The 16,842-nt window shown below is 46.1% G+C and overlaps 1 pseudogene; it reads left to right on the top strand.

The window, feature by feature from the left end:
* The window catches only part of LOC138254832 (very-long-chain (3R)-3-hydroxyacyl-CoA dehydratase 2-like), an 85,849-nt pseudogene extending 69,482 nt beyond the window's left edge, over positions 1-16,367 (top strand).
* Positions 16,368-16,842: the final 475 nt, after the last annotated feature.

Raw genomic sequence — 16,842 nt, 5'->3', positions numbered from 1 at the left:
GCACGACGTTCTTTGGAGTTGCTGGGCTGGTGGTGGCTGAGGTGTTTGTGGAACTCTTACGGGATGGAGGGGGTGGGTCAGGTGAGGAAAAGAGGTCCACTTTAGAGAGGAAAATTTTCTTTGGAGCCATGGGAAGGGTGGCTGGAGTGGGTATGGGAGTGGAGGAAGAGGATGTGGTTGTAGGAGAGTCAAGTGTGCTGTCTTTGGGTGCAGGTGCTTGGGAAGGAGGCTGACGTGAGGTAGATGGATGTTGTTTGGGTGCCTGCCTGAGTTTGTGTGGTTGGGAAGCGGGAGTGACAGACACACTGGGAGAGGACACAGGGGACGTGTACATGGCAGTGGGGGTGGTGACTGCACGTGTGCGGACTGGTGTGGAGGGTGTGCTGGTGATGGGTGCAATGGCTGATGGTTGTGTGCTTGCAGGTGTGTGTGGAGACGTCACAGGGAGGGAGGAAGGAGACGAGGAGGTGGGGGACACAGAGGAGGTAGTGGCTGTTGGCATGTCTGCATCTGGATGTTGCTTGGGTGAATGCATGTGTGTCCTGTGGTGCTTATGTCTGGATGAGCTGCCCTTGGGTGTTGAGGTGTGTGCAGGCTGGTCTATAGGTGTGGATGGGATAGGCAGAGGAACAGGGGAGTGGGACTGGGTGGAGGGAGTCAGAAGAGGGAGGCTGGAGACAGGGACAATCGCTGCCGTCAGTGCTGAGGCCAGAGCGTTGAACGATCGTCGATGGGTAGCCTGACCCGAATGAAGGCCCTCCAGGTATGCATTGCTTTGATGCACCTCCCTCTCCACACCCTGGATGGCATTCAAAAGGGTAGACTGCCCAACAATGATGGTCCTCAGGAGGTCAATGACCTCCTCACTGAGGGCAGCAGGGGTGACTGGGGCAGGGCCTGAGGTGCCTGGGGCGAAGGAGATGGCCAGCTTCCTGGCCTTGCGGGCACGGGCCGAGGGCCGAGGGGCTGCTGGGAGGGCGGAGCTGGTGCGCTGGGTGGCGGCTGTACCTGTTTCTGCGGTGGGCACGGATGTTGCCGCCACCGCAAGGGAGCTCCCTTCCGAGGACGTGTCGGTGTCGCTGCCGTCTCCACGGGTCCCCGTGGTGGAGCCCCCCTCGCCCTCCGTCTCACTGGTCATGTCGGAGTCCGTTGCATGGCCCTCCGGGGCCATGTGAGATGCAGCTCCCTCTTGCACCGATGCCACTTCTCCTCCGCCTGATGATGCTAATGCACACATTCACAGAAAAACAAAGAAAATTGGGGGGGGTGGAAAACATAAAGACAAGTTGAGTGCATGCATTGGGGACACCGTTGGCGGAGAGGACAGACACAGAAGCCCCCTGCACTATGCTGCGCACTTGGGGTACACTACTCATTCAATGGGACATGCCCTACAAGCCTATGGGCGACAACTGCCCACACAGTATACACTGGTCCATGAATCGCGTTACTAGGCACCCTACAGAGGTGGGGGGCGGGGGCACAGGACCATACTTCACGGATGGGCCTATCATACAGAAATCGCTTTGGCCTAGGGATACCCACAGCCCTCCTCCCCCACCCAGGCACCTCCACTGTGCGCAAAATAGCTGAATGTGCTGGTACTCACCCCCTTGTGTCTGCTGTGATGTCCTCAAGCGCCCATCTAAATCGGGGTAGGCCACCGCCAGGATCCGGGACATCAGGGGGGTCAAGGTGCGACTGGCACCCCTCCTAGGTTGGGAGGCCATCCCCAGCAGAGCCTCCGCGGTCTTCCTGCTCCCGCGGCGGATGTCCTCCCACCTCTTGCGGCAGTGGGTGCCCCTTCTGGTGTGGACCCCCAGGGCCCGGACGTCCTTGGCGATGGCACGCCAAATGTCAATCTTCTGATGGGCGCTGACCTATGTGACATGTACAGGGGGGGAAGAGAAACATCATCACTTTTCTGCATGCTCGATGTGAGTGGCCCCCCCTCCCCAACCTTGCCATGTGGCACATGCTCTCATCTGTCGTGCCATGCATTCGTCATTCGCTGCCCTCACCTCCATCGTACATCCTCCCCACTCAGGCCAGGCATTGGGCACTATGTATTGCCCCCCGTGTACTCACCTGTTGGTCTGGAGGCCCGTAGAGTAGCGCAAACTGGGGGAGGACCCCGTCCACGAGCTTCTCCAACTCCTCGGAACTGAAGGCGGGGGCCCTTTCCCCAGTCGCAGCAGCCATTGTCACTTCCAGACCGAGGTCACAGCAGCACTTGCAGTATAGGTCCTCTCCTGTGGATGCTCAGGTCTCGTGTGGTCAAGCAGAGAGAAAATGGCGGTTACGGACGCGGCGGTGCGTGCCGCGGCGGTGCGTACCGCGGCGGCCGGCGCTCACCGCCATTGGCTCCTGAAACCCATAGGGTTCAATGTTGTCCAATGAGGCTTTGCGCCGCGGACTGCGACCGCCTACCGCCACGGTGTGCCACGCTTGCGCAATGACCTCACTTCACATTGTCACACTTCACAGGTCAGGCAGCCGCCATTTCAAGGGCCCACATGGCTTCATTCCTACTGCGTCACACATGGCTAGGCCTTGCACCGACAATCATACTAGCCATTCAATCCCGAGAGATACGTGTACTGGGCATGCTGTGGGCACTTACCTGTGGGTTGCTTGACTCTGTGCTCCATGTTGTCCTTCCTAGGCATCGTCCGCTGGGACTTGCGAGGAGACGGAGGAATCTTCCCGTGTACAGACCGCTGGTGGACCTGTCGACAATGGAAGAAAGACACGTCATACTCACCTACAGACTCAACCGTGCCACTATACAGGAACTGTGTGCCCAGCTGGAGCCAGACCTGATGTCACCCATCCGCCAACCCACAGGGATTCCGCCTCTAGTGCAGGTGCTGTCAGTACTGCATTTTTTGGCAAGTGGATCATTTCAAACTACCGTGGCAATTTCATCTGGGATGTCTCAGCCTACGTTTTCAAAGGTGTTGTCCAGAGTGTTGTCTGCCCTGATGAAATACATGCAGAGCTACATCATTTTCCCTGAGGTGGGTGACTTGCCTACAGTGAAGGGTGATTTCTATGCCCTTGGACACATTCCGAATATCATTGGTGCCATTGATGGTACCCATGTGGCTTTGGTTCCCCCAAAAGACGATGAGCAGGTGTACAGGAACCGTAAAAATTATCATTCGATGAATGTCCAGGTGGTCTGTTTGGCTGACCAGTACATCGCCCATTTAAATGCCAAGTTCCCAGGGTCAGTGCATGACGCGTACATCATGCGAAATAGCAGCATCCCTTATGTGATGGAACTGCTACAGAGACACCGTGTGTGGCTAATTGGTGACTCTGGTTACCCAAACCTGCCTTGGCTATTGACCCCAGTCAGGAATCCCAGGACCAGGGCAGAGGAACGGTACAATGAGGCCCATGGGCGGACTAGGAGGGTGATTGAGCGGACCTTCGGCCTCCTGAAGGCCAGGTTTAGGTGCCTGCATATGACTGGTGGATCCCTAATGTACTCACCAAGGAAGGTGTGTCATATCATCGTGGCCTGCTGCATGCTTCACAACCTGGCTTTGCGACGCCAGGTGCCTTTCCTGCAGGAGGATGGTCCAGATGGTGGTGTTGTTGCCGCTGTGGAGCCTGCGGAGAGTGAAGAGGAGGAAGACGAAGAGGACAACACAGACAACAGGGACAGAGTGATACTGCAGTATTTCCAGTGACACACAGGTAACAATCTACTCCAGCATTGTATTATATCTGTAACTGTAGTGGCTCTCTACTGTCTGACCTTTCACCCCAATGTATGGTAACTTAGTTGTGTATATCACTTCCCATTTCAGTGATCTGATCCCCACGGAGTGCCCTCTGGTTTTTTTCCCCATGGACTACCGCTGTGTGACACTGGTATGTTGTCATCACAATGTAACTAGAAATGTTTTGTTGGTTATATCGAATACATTTGGTTTAAATAAATAGATAGCAGAATCCAGTTGGTTAATGTGCAATAATTGTGTTTATTGAAGATTTAAAATAGGTGTATGGTTCAAACAGGGTGATGGTGGAGGCATGTCCATTGCAGTGTCCAGACTGTCGTTCCTACAGGTCCATTGTCCATATGCCTGTGGAAGGTGGAGCAGGGGCAGTTCAAGGTTGGACAGGGTGAACAAGTGGGACAGTGGGATGACATCCGGGGGTTTCCGTGCATGGCGGGGGTCTTGACATCCTACTCTGTCTTCTTCCTCGATCTCAGGCCTTTCTTGCGGGGTGGTTCTTGTTGTGCAGGGGGTGGGGTCCGGGAGGGCCGTTGCTGTTGTGTCGGGGCCTCCTGACCACTAGCGCCGGCGGAGGTGGTGGACTGTTCTTCCTCCATGCTAGTGGCAGGGGCCCTTTGGGGGCCACATGGTCCCGCAATGTGGTGACAATCTGGTTGAGTGCCACCACGATTGTACCCATTGCGGAACTGATGCTGCGCAGTTCTTCCCGGAACCCCATGTACTGGCCCTCCTGCATGGCCTTGATCTCCTGGAACCTGGCCAGGACCGTCGCCATCGTCTCTTGGGAGTGGTGGTACGCTCCCATGATGGTGGTGAGGGCCTCTTGGACAGTGGGTTCCCTAGGCCTGTCCTCCCTCTGTCGCACAGCATCCCTCCCAGTTCCTCTTTGTTCCTGGGCCTCTGTCCCCTGGACGGTGTGCCCACTACCAGTGCCCCCAGGTCCCTGTTGTTGTTGGGGTTGTGGGTTACCCTGGGTGCCCTGTACTGGTAGACACACCGCTGCTTGACCTGTCCTGGAGACAGAAGCATGGGCCCGCTGGGTGGGTGCTGTGCTGGTGTTTCCTGAAGGGGGTAGGTCTGCTGTGGCCTGGGGCTGACTGTGGGTAACCGACTGTCCAGAGGTCCCCGATGGTCCGGGCTGGTCATCAGGTTCTAGGTCGACAGAGCTGCTGTCATCACTGGGGGCCTGTTCTGGGGGTGGGATGGACAAATCTGGACCCTCCTGGCCACGCTTGCGCAATGACGCAGGGGTAAAAGAATATGGTTATTGATTTTGTGTGTGCCGGGGGGTTAGGGGTGAGGGTGGGGGTGTGGGTGTGGGTTGGCATGCTGGTGGTTGGGGGGGTGAAGTAGTTGAGATTCGACTTACCAGAGTCCATTCCTCCGCCTACTCCAGCGAGGCCCTCAGGATGCAGGATGTTCAAGACCTCTTGCTCCCATGCTGTGAATTCGGGTGGAGTGGGTGGGGGTCCGCCGCCAGTCTTCTGCACAGCGATGTTGTATCTTGACACCATCGACCGCACCTTCCCCCGTAGGTCGTTCCAGCACTTTCGGATGTCTTCCCGATTTCTGGGATGCTGTCCCACAGCGTTGACCCTGTTGACGATCCTTTGCCATAGCTCCGCCTTCCTGGCTATTGTGGTGTGCTGCACCTGTGTGCCGAAGAGCTGGGGCTCTACCCTGATTATTTCCTCCACCATGACCCTAAGTTCTTGGTCCGAGAACCTGGGGTGTCTTTGGGGTGCCATGGGGTGGTGTGGATGAGGTGTGGGGTGGTGTTTGTGGTGATGAGTGTAGTGGTGTGTGGTGTTTTGTGCGTAGATGTGGTGTGGGTGATGATGTTGGGTTCCTGTGTGTGTTGTGGTTTGCGTTCCCTGTGCTCTCTCTCTGTGTATTGCGCTGTGTCTCTGAATTCCGCTTTGTGGGGGTTTGTGGGTGATGTGGGTGTGTGTTTTATATGGTGATGGGTGTGTGGGAGTGGTGTTTGTATGTGTATCAGGTGTGTGTATTTGGAATTGTCCAATGTGGCTGTATTTTGTAAAGGTGTGGGTATTTTGAGCGCGGCGGTGTGTACCGCCAATGGAATACCGCGGTTGAAAGACCGCCGCGTGGATTCGTGGGTTGTAATGGCATAGGCGTGTTTGTGTTGGCGTGACGGTGGAGGTTTGGTCATCTCCAGGTTATCGCTGACCGCTGATGAGGCGGGCTTCAGTGGATGTGGGGTTTTTGGCTGTTTGGCAGTTGTGGGTCAGAATGACCGTGGCGGTTTACCGCGGCCGCGGCGGGATGATGGCGGTCTTCTGACCGGCGGTAAGTGCCCTTTACCGCCAGGGTCAGAATGACCCCCATAATCTCCTGCTTCCATCTGTGGTCCCAGGGTGGCCCTTAGCATGTCTGGAGCTGTCTTCATTATGGATTGCAGACATGGAGTTTCAGTGCAGGGCCATCTATTTTGATGATATGAAGGGAAATCGGTCTAGTAAGGATGGTTTGAATAACAGCATAGATACCCTGTGTCAGGAGATCTGGGACACTGAAATAGATGGGTACACATGGATAGAAGGGAAGGAAGGGGCACCTCTAATTGTACAGAAACTCACACTGTATTTCTTATGCTTCAAAGGTAAAGGAACCATTCTGCTGGGCACAAATGAAAACTGCGGCACAATACTGTACATTCCAGACATGCAATGGGGCACCTCCACGATGAGGGACACCTATTGGCATTGCGGTGAGTTTGCTTACTCCCAGCTCAGCCCTGGATGCCATGAGATCTGTCCCTCATCAGCATACACACCCCAACTCTGGTAAACCCTGGAAAAGATCTGTCTGACCTGTAGCAGCACCCGCTGAGGAAGAAAACTAAAACTGTTGCATCAGGCTTGAAGGAAAAGAACTGCTGATTATTTTGACTGGGATCAGTACAAGGGCATTCCCAAGGAATTTAGACTGTTCACCAATGCCCAAGTATCAGAGGAAAGGTCTATACCCTTCTTCTCCTTACAGACAAAAGCAAATGCCCCCTGGCTGAAAATAACCCGGTGGAAAATGCTCAAAATAATGAACAGTACTGAACTCTGCCTGAATGCAATCAAGGAAGAACTGGGAACCATCTTCCTCGTTGTGATGCAGCATCGGTATGTGTTGGACTTGATGAACCTCAATGGTGGATAGGGTGAGCGCAAAAAAATGGGTGCATCTTGCTGCACTTTTGTACCTGGCAATGATATGGACAATGAGACTCTGACTCTTACCATTCAAGCATTGCACAGACTGCAGAAAGACATATGCCAAGAGGGAGGTGCCCCTGAACAAGAGTGGTTCACAAACTGGTTCTCCTGGTGGCTAACTGGTCTGTGAATGTCATTGTTGCCCATTTTCACCATGTTACTGTTGTTGTCTGGTTTCCTTGAAGTGGGGATTTCCTGCTGTAAAAAAGCTGTCCCCAAATTGAGTGCAAGTAATGAGGGAAGTGGGACAGCAAGGTACTGACAATGTGACTGTCATGATGTGTGGTTTTGATGGTGTAGTTGAAAATTTAACTAGAGGGGGGAATGTTATTAATGAATCAATTGATGCCCACAGTGATACATTTATATAAACGAGCAAAGTCACACCACCATTATTAGATTCCCCAGTTGTGAACTCTCTGTCGACCCCAGCATGTAGGTACATGGTCAGGCAGCTGTGTTCACTATCTGGAAGTGTATTTATGACTCCATGACAACTATTCACATTTTCTATCAAAGAAAGAATGTTTTTTATGGTTTTAAGACACTCAGGGAAATGTATTAAAACCTGCTTCAAACTGATGTACAACAAGAGACAGTCCTCAGACCCCCGTACTGTAACTGCTCTCCCACCCATGAGGTTTAATTAAACATCTTGTTGCTGTTTTTCCGGACACCTCTTGTCTTTTGGTTTTTAAGGTAAATTCTCATATGAGCAGCTCTCATAAACCGGTGGACATGAAGCCAATAATTTGTCTAAAATATCATCTCCCGAATCAGTATTGGTGTCTTATTTTGATTCATACTTCATCTCTTTCTGTTCTTTAATCTTTTTTTTCCCTTTTGGGCTTCTTGTATTTTTCAGATTGTTAATTTTTTTCATTTGTTATTACAGCGTATAATCTTGTTCCTTCTGTTATATTTTGTCACCACCTTTCTTGTTGCTGATCCCATACTGCATCTGTATAATTTCTCATAGTACTTTTCAATCATCTTTAGTATCTCCCTCTTTCTCTCTAGTGTGAGTCATGTTCTCCCAAGCACTTAGTACTTCAAACTGGGTAGGTCTAGGAGGGGGCTTCATGTCATAAAGTATTTCTTGCAATCTGTCAATAATTCTTAAATTAAATGTACCTCAACTTGAAAAACTAAATCATGCCTCTTTCTAAGTAATCTTGCACCATTGACAAATCCATGCACATAAATGTAACAGTTCCTTATTCCTCATATGATATGCTGGCGTACCTTCAGAGGGTGCCTCTTTACCCTCCCTAACTGCAATAGTTACATCACCTCTTATTAGATTTCCAATAGCTTTGACAATTTTCATGATTCCAGAATTAAAAATCAATAAATCACAATGAAATGAAATAGTCTTCCTTCAGCATTTTGATTTAGTTCCGCAATGTCAATATTCAGTAATCCTTTCTTTCAATACCCATGTGGTTCTGCAAACTAACTAACCAACACCACAATTGCTATCTATGTAGCGCAGCCAATCTCAGCACAGCGTTTACACCAACCCAGAACGACACCAGCAAAATATGACGTAACAAATTGCTCCTTGCAACGGGTCACCCTCCTTTACAATTTCTTTGTGCATGCGCAAAGCTTCAATTCTAAAACCCTAGGTACCATAGAATAACAATCATTGTCTTCTTCTTCTTCTAAAGAAATCACAGAACAATTCAACAGCCAGAACTTTAAAGTTTTCACACCTTCCGACTTTTCAATCAAAAGGAATTTTTCACACACAACGATGAAATCTTGACCTGCGGAAAAATCACTTAATCAATGTAGTGTCACCTTAGCGCATCAGGCTTTACCAACACTGATCAATTTAAGTACAACTTCAGCAGATGTATTACTATCCCTATCTCAATTGTTAAGTCAATGATATCTCACAACTGGCACTTCAAATCATTAGCAGACAAATAAATCATAAATCAGCACTTATTTATCTATCCTGGGATCTTGGACTATTTCTTATTCTGATAAGTCTATCTTCTTCTTTGGCAAAAAAGCATAAGCATCAGCAATACAATGTTAACATACCTAAAATTCCATAAATCACAACAAAATGTTTAATCACAAATCACAATAATCATAACATATGGTACGTTTAACCTTATTGATACTCACACCCAAAGAAAAAACAAATCAGCAGTCTGCAACTGCAACCGGTAACCGCTTCAGGAATGGCACTCCGTCTGTCTTTGAACTCGGGATTTCGGTAATGGGCATTTATCTTATTTCAGGGCACCTTTTTTTTTTTACAGTTATTTTGTATTTCCTAACAATAACGCTGCTAGCAACTTTGGTGAAACTGCGATTTTAACACAGTCACTGAGGACTATTGGGAGCCTTCAGAAATATGAGGGTCCTGCACTTTCATTAAGTCCTAGAGGCAAAGTATTTGAGGCAGATTGTAAATGGGATTAAGAACTGCACATTCATAAATCAAGAACATTCAGTTCAGTTTAATTAGAGTCAAAACAAGAGTTTGGGTTCTATTTTCAAATTTTTATTAAATCATTATTTCATCAATTTCTTTATTAGCAGATCATTATTCTCAATAAAATTACGGAGCAAAACATATAGGGTGTTCCATGAAACTCTAGTCCCTAATCTAATCTAGTTTTGGGGAAATTAAAGTTCAGTGGAACCCATAAAGAGCTCTTGTCTCAGATGTGAAAGCATGTACTTTTCCAATAGAGTATCTCATAGGAAAGAGACTGAGAATTTCAGTACAATCTCTCAGCAATAAGCTTAGACAGAATAAAGATGGCCTCAGAATGAATCCAAGACACATCAGTAAATAGAATAAGACAAAATGTGTTAGTTTCAGAGAGCTCTCAGAAGCCTTTTCTCCAGTCTGCAACTGCTGTCTGTCAAACGAAAGGGTCAGTGGAAGGAGTCAAAAGAATGTGTGTTTGCTATCTAGTCTAAAAACAAACTTTTACAACATTGTATACTGCAGCAAATTATAAAACTTGGGTAGCTAATCTTCAACTCTGTCCAATCAGAGCCTGAGATCATCATGTGAACAGTAAATCCTCCGTCGATTTTGCAAGTTTCAACAATGAACATTCTAAACACACAATACATTTATCTATTAGCTAAAAAAGTGTGAAACATGCTGGTTTATTCTCACCAATTGATGTACATAAAGCAAAAACTGTCAAAGTAAGTATGGTATAAAATTGAGATTATCTCACTTCTGTTCTCATATGCTGTTCTGAAAGAGCTTATTCATTGAGGAACAGATTTTTAAGATTAGTCTAACAATGCAGTAATTATTTTCATTGGTTAAATGGTCCAGAAACAAAGCTTTAACACTTTCTCTATTAATTTACCTGATACCATGGACATTTGTGTCATGAAATGTTATAATTGTGACCATGACACAGGTCAAAACTATCAAAGAGGAATGAAGAAGGAAAGAAAGAAATACGAATTTGTCCTTGTCAGCAGTTCAGACAAGTACATGTTGTTGTGCAAGCTTCAAGTGCAAAGTCACGTTTAAAATGCAGTGTTAAGGCCTACAAAATCGTTCATACAGGTTAATAATATAATTTATTCTATTCTTACGAAAGATTTTCTATCAATTGTCACTGGTGAACTACTTGGGATGTCCTGTGACATGATGTCAATGATGTCACCTGGCTAGTGCTCATTGTTCAAAGCCCAGCAACCTCAGAAGAATAAAGTTCTTACTTGAACTGGCTCTACAGACATCTTGTGCATTCACAAGGAACATTTTACACTGGCTGAATGTAGTGACTACAGCTACATCCTTTAGAAATAATCTGAAATCGAAGCACAGCCATCTTGGATCAGGCTTACCCATGGAGAAAAGCTCTACTGCCCATAGAAACAAAACAAATGTATGGGCAGCCATCTTGGAACATGCTCAGTTATTGGGACAAGCTCTACTGCCCATAGAAAATATAACAAATGCATGGACAGCCATCTTAGAGCAGGTGCAGCTATTGGAGCAAGCTCTACTACCAATCGAAAATGTACCAAATGTATAGACAGCCATCTTGGAAAAGGTTAACTATTTGACTTTACAAAGTCTTTGCATATTTTTCTGTTTTTCTTTTCTCTCTCATTGTTTAACAAGAATGGATGTGGCAGTTTTGGAAGTTTGGGGTAACTTTAAGTGACAAGAGGCAAAGCGTTCCACCTGGAAGTATGATTTATTAAATGATGGAGGACATATTGAAACATGCCTATATAGCAGTGATAGGCACACTTACAACAGCCGGTATTACTGGGATTTTGTCTACACCACAGTGATGGGCATACCTTATAATTTAGAGTATTAATATTTAGTTGTATAACTGTGGTATGCATTTGGAACATTTATTTTTATTTGTAAGTAATTAGAGTGCAAACTTCAATTCCCAGTAAATGTTTATATCATGGCAGGTGAAGAAACATGCAGATTGTGGAATAAGTGAAAAAATATTTTTAGGACCTATGCAAGAGTCTGTGAAACAAACTTGAGTGATGAAAGACAATACTCTCTTCTATTGCACTGCTTGGGGGGGTGGCGGGTGAAGTACAAGAAATTTGAAAACGCTTACCTGATTTGAGTGTTGAAAAGAGGAGCAAAATTTGAATTAATTTGAAATTTGAAGTGAGATCAGCATTTCCTGCAAAAATGTAGCACAATAATGTAAATTTGGTGGGGCCGCGAATGAAAGAATCAGAAATCAGACCATAGCGGAGTTATGGCTCAAGGATTTACTTCTTCTGGAAGAACTGATAAACTCAGTCAAAAGAGTGGAACACATGTTGAGTTGTGCAAAGGAATTGAGTAGTTCATCCAAGCAAGGTGTTATACATGAGAAGGTTGAAGAGTCAGTATGCATGGTGAAAGAAATTAAAGCAAAGAGTTGAGGAAAAATGTTCAGCTGTGCCAATGTGAGTGTCCTGCATTGCATTTTATCTGTAATAAGTGTGGGAAGAGAGGTCATCATGCAAAATGTTGCAGGAGCAAAACAAGAAAAGACAGTTCAATTTGTTTGAAGGGGTCTGAGAACAATTACTCAGTAATTGAGAGGCAGGCATTAGCCATATATTGAACCTTGAAAGAATTTTAAACATTTTGTGTTGGGGACTTACTTTCGGGTTCACTTTGACCACAAACCTTTGAAAGAGGTCTTTATAAAAAAGGGACAATATTAAAAATCATTCTGAATGTATAGATGGATAATTTCCCTTCAAGATTTTACTTTCACAGATGAGTATATCCCTGAGGTCAAAGATTGTTCAGCTAACTGTCTCTCACATCTAGTAAACAACAATAATGAGGAGGCTGAAGAAATTATGAATGATAAGTTTGAGGAAACAGTAAGTGCATGTGAGGTAACTGCTGGTGCTGTGACAGACAGCAAATGGAAAGCTGAGTTAAGAAAAGATGGTGTTTTATGTTAAGTCACTGAGGCAAAAAAGTGTGGAAAAGTCAATTCACTGTCAAGACCCTGGTCCACGATTAAGGACAAATTGGCAGTGGAGGATGGCATTCTTTTGTGTGGTACTAAACGTATTGCACTAGGAGGCCTCAGGGACAGACTGATATCATTAGTTTATGAGGGTCACCACAGCATTGTTAAAACCAAGGAAAGTTTAAAATCCAGCTATTGACATTGAAGTTGAAAGATGTGTGAGGAATTCTGGTCAATGTAATAATAGTGATGGTATATTGGTCACAAGGCATGTGCCATTGATCATCTATGTGTAGGAAAAGTTTGTGTTTCTATGTGCAGAAAACATCCTGGTCATCTTTGGGGTGAAGTGGCCATAGACAAAGTAGGTCCACTGAAGGGAGAGCATTGTACACCTCATTTAATAATTGTTTGCACTGTTTTGGGGCAGAATTTGAAGACTATTTAAAAATGTTGGCATTAAAACATCAACAATGTTCAGTATATCATTCAAAAACTAATGGGGCTATCAAGAGGTTGAAGTAGAGCATTCAATTAGCCAAAGCTTATAATATAGATTGGAGAAAAGATTGATAAGAAGGAATCAGAGCTTATCGCATGTCTCCCGATTCCTCCACGGGGAAGTCACCTTTTGAACATTTTAAGGATCGTTTTCCAAGCAAATTGCTGAATCCTTGATGAATGAAGAGGGGTGAAGGAATTAAATTCAAAGGTTTGGGAGAGTGGCCTGGGAAAGAACTCTGTGTGCAAAAGAAAAGAAAGGAATATTTTAACAGAACTAAAAGAGTAAAAAGACAATGTGATAAAAATTGAAAATTAGAGCTCTATCTGGATGCACTTAATGGTCCAAATTCATAAAGGTACCCAAAGTAGTTAAACTTTTTAAGAACGCCATCAATACTGATGATGCAAGAGTATGTAGTCTGAACTGAGTAGTGAAAGTGAAAGATGCTCCAAAAAACATAATAGGTGAATAAGAGACTGACGTCTTGTTGAATAACATAGATAGGCGGCAGGAAAGGGATTTCTTTAGGGATGGGAAAAGGAATTTTGGTGGGGGCAGGAAGAATAGAATTCACACTGCTTCTGCTTATCTCAAATAATTTGTCAGTGAATATCTTGCCCTTTATGTTCTTTTGACTCTTGCTACTCTTGTTATATCTTACTTAAGTTTATAGTTTTCTAATCTTTCTACTCTTGTGAAGCTAACGATAATTTGTCTTTCATTAATGTGTATCAATCAATCAATCAATCAATTGAATTTGTAGAGCGCAGCTGCATCACCTGTGTGGGTCCCGAGGCACTGGGGGACAAACTGGCAGTTCTTCTTTTGGTTGAACATTCAAGTCTTGACGTCCCTCCTGAACTGCTGGAGCGATTGGAAGGCTCTGAGGTGCAGTGGGAGTTGTTCCAGGTCTTAGACTCCAGGTGGGAGAACGAGCGGCCTCTGCTATTCGCCCGGTGGATGTGACATTTGGCTGCTGGGGTGGGGGAATCAGAGTGCAGTTTCATGGTAGGTTGGTGAAAATTCACTAGAGTGTTGAAGTACACCAGTCCTTCGTTGTGTAGTGCCTTGTAAATGTGGGTGAGAAACTTGAACTGGCATCTCTTCACGATTGGTAGCCAGTGGAGTTTCCTGAGGTAAAGGGTGATGTGAGTACATCTAGGGAGATCAAGGATGAGTCTGGCTGCAGTGTTCTGGATAATCTGGAGTGAGTTGGATGGTAGCTCTGAAGATCTTCCTGAACATTCAGAGGATGAGGAAGCAAGGGGAGGAGATGGCGTTGACCTGATTCTTCTTGGAGAGCTGGCTGTAGAGGATGGTGCCAAGGTTTCGGGTTTGTTAGGTGGGTTTGGGGGTTGGACCCAGCTCAGGTGGCCATCATTCGTTGTTCCAGAGGGTGTCCTTGCCTTTCCTGAAGATGAGCACTTCTGTCTTATATGAGTTGAGTTTCAAACAGTTGGTGTTCATCCAGGCAGCCACGTCTTTCATGCATCTTTGGAACTTGTTCTTGGTGGTCGTTGGTCAGGGAGAGGATGAGTTGGGTGTCGTCTGCGTTGGAGATTATATTGAGTCCGTGGCTCTTAATGATGATTGTCACGGGTGTCATGTATATGTTGATGAGGGTTGGGCTGAAGGATGAACCTTGGGGTACACCACATGTGATATTCTTGGGGAGCGAGGAGTAGGGCGGGAGGATTACCTTTTGTGTTGTACATGTGAGGTAGGATGAAGTCCACTCGAGGGCTGCTCCTTGAATGCTGATCTGGTGGACTGTGTTTTACAGTGTGTGGTGGGATACGGTGCTGAAGGCTGCTGAGAGGTCAAGGAGGGTGAGGGCTGCCATTTCTCCACGGCCCAATAGCATTTTGATGTTGGCCATGGCCGGATTAGGGTTGACCTGTGCTGTGGTTTGCTCTGAAGCCTGATAGGGAGGGATCCAGAAGGTTGTGGTTCTCCAAGTATCTGGTGAGCTGGATATTGATGGCTTTCTCTGTAACCTTGTCTGGGAAAGGAAAGAAGGTGATAGGTCGGTAGTTCTTAGGTTCCTTTGAATCTGAAGAAGGTTTCTCCTGCAGTGGCTTCATATTGGAGTGCTTCCATTTCTGGGGTAAGTGGGCTGTGGTGATTGAGGACATGAGGACCGTGGTGAGTTCTTTACTGATAGGTTGATTGCCGAGGTTGAATCAATCGAGGGTCTGCTGGGGCTCTGGAGTGGATTAATCTCATGATAGATGCTATTTCCTTCTCTGATAGGATGTTCCACAAGTTGAGCTGGTGCGGTTGTACATCGGTCTGCTTAATGCTGTTGCCCTCACCGGGGTTTTGGCGTGCAGTCTTCGTAGATGGTATTGATTTTGTTGTGAAAAATGTCTGCAAGGATGAGAGAGCTAGCAAGGGAGTGAAGTTGCTTCCTGTCGCCAAGAGGTTGGTGAACTCTTTGACTATGTTGAAGAGTTCCTTGCTGTTTTTGGTGCTGTCTATGATGTGAGTGGCTAAGATGGTTTTCTTTGTGTTCTTCAGTTGAGGTCTCCTTGGAAGATGTGAAGATTCAAGTCTATGGTAAGGGGGCCAATGAAGTCGGGGATGGAGTTGCAGAAGGCGGGATGGGGTCCTGGAGATCTGTAAGTGAGGGTGCCTCTGAAGGTGGTTTTGCTATTTATTTGAAGTTGTAAGTTGAGGTGTTCCATGAAGGAGATGGAGTCGTCGGTGGTGGTGGATCATTCAAGGTTCCCTCGTATATTATGGCGATGCCACCACTGTGTCTGTTGGATCGTTCCCGGTGTGCGATCTTGTATTCCTTCAGGGGTGGCTGTGGCGTTGTCTGGAGCTGATGGGGGGGTTAGCTAGGTCTCAGTGATGAAGACGACCTCCGGAACATTGTTGGTGATGGTATCCCAGATTTCTGTTGCATGTTTTCCAGCAAGGTATAGGTCATATTTATTTACATATGTAACCTTTTGTTGTGTTATTATGGAGGGATACATGTGATGTCCTGTGATAGGATGTCAATGATTTCACCAGGCTGATGCTCATTGTTCAAAGCCCAGCAACCTTGGAATGTTACATTACAGTATTCCATAATGGTCAGCATGGCTGAACAGAGGTGCTCGCTGGAGCGTTTTGAATTAAACCTTTACCTGAACTGGCTCCACAGACGCACTGTGCATTGATGAGGAGCATTTTGCACTTCTCACAGTATATGCCATTTTTTCCGTTTGTGAGGCAAACAAGTCTCTGTTCGATGATGCTACCACAGAAGTACAACTTCTCCTTCCACTACTATTCATTCGTCATCTTAGTTATAATCTCTTACATTAGATTTTTTCCACAGCTGTATTTCCACATGCTTCACCAAAGGAGGAAGATGATTGGAATTAAAGAAGAACACAAAAATAAGAATAATTTTTGTGTTCTTCTTTAAAAAAGCAGAAAGATCCACCTTGAAATGAAACTAACAAATGTGATCTAACATTTTGTCAGAATGCACCTGTCATTATCAACAGTGCAACATCAAGGACTATCCTGCATTCTGTCTTTAAGCTTAAATGTCTATATTTGTTTATTCTGTACTCATTAAAATTGGTGCTTAGCTTGGGGGTATATGTAGTTAATAACTACTGTTGAAAAACTGTTTTGGGTGCACGCAAAAACACTATGGTATTACTGCGAAGGGAAGATGCATTATTTCGAAGTTTGATTCATTCTGCCAGGAAGAAGTGTGAAACCAATTGTGTAATATTTTAGGTACTTTGTAGAAGAATTATTTTACATTGCCTGAGCCATGGTGAAATGAGAAACTTTCCACTCTTAGGCCCTCATAACGTACTTGACGGGATGCCCTGCCACCAACAGTGCTGGCAGTCACTGAAAGACCGTCAGTGTTTGCGGCCGGCACC

The sequence above is a fragment of the Pleurodeles waltl genome, chromosome 1_2 (assembly GCF_031143425.1).
Source record: "Pleurodeles waltl isolate 20211129_DDA chromosome 1_2, aPleWal1.hap1.20221129, whole genome shotgun sequence".
NCBI lineage: Eukaryota > Metazoa > Chordata > Amphibia > Caudata > Salamandridae > Pleurodeles > Pleurodeles waltl.
Note: the sequence above shows the minus strand (reverse complement) of the source record. Positions and strands in the feature narration are given on the sequence as shown.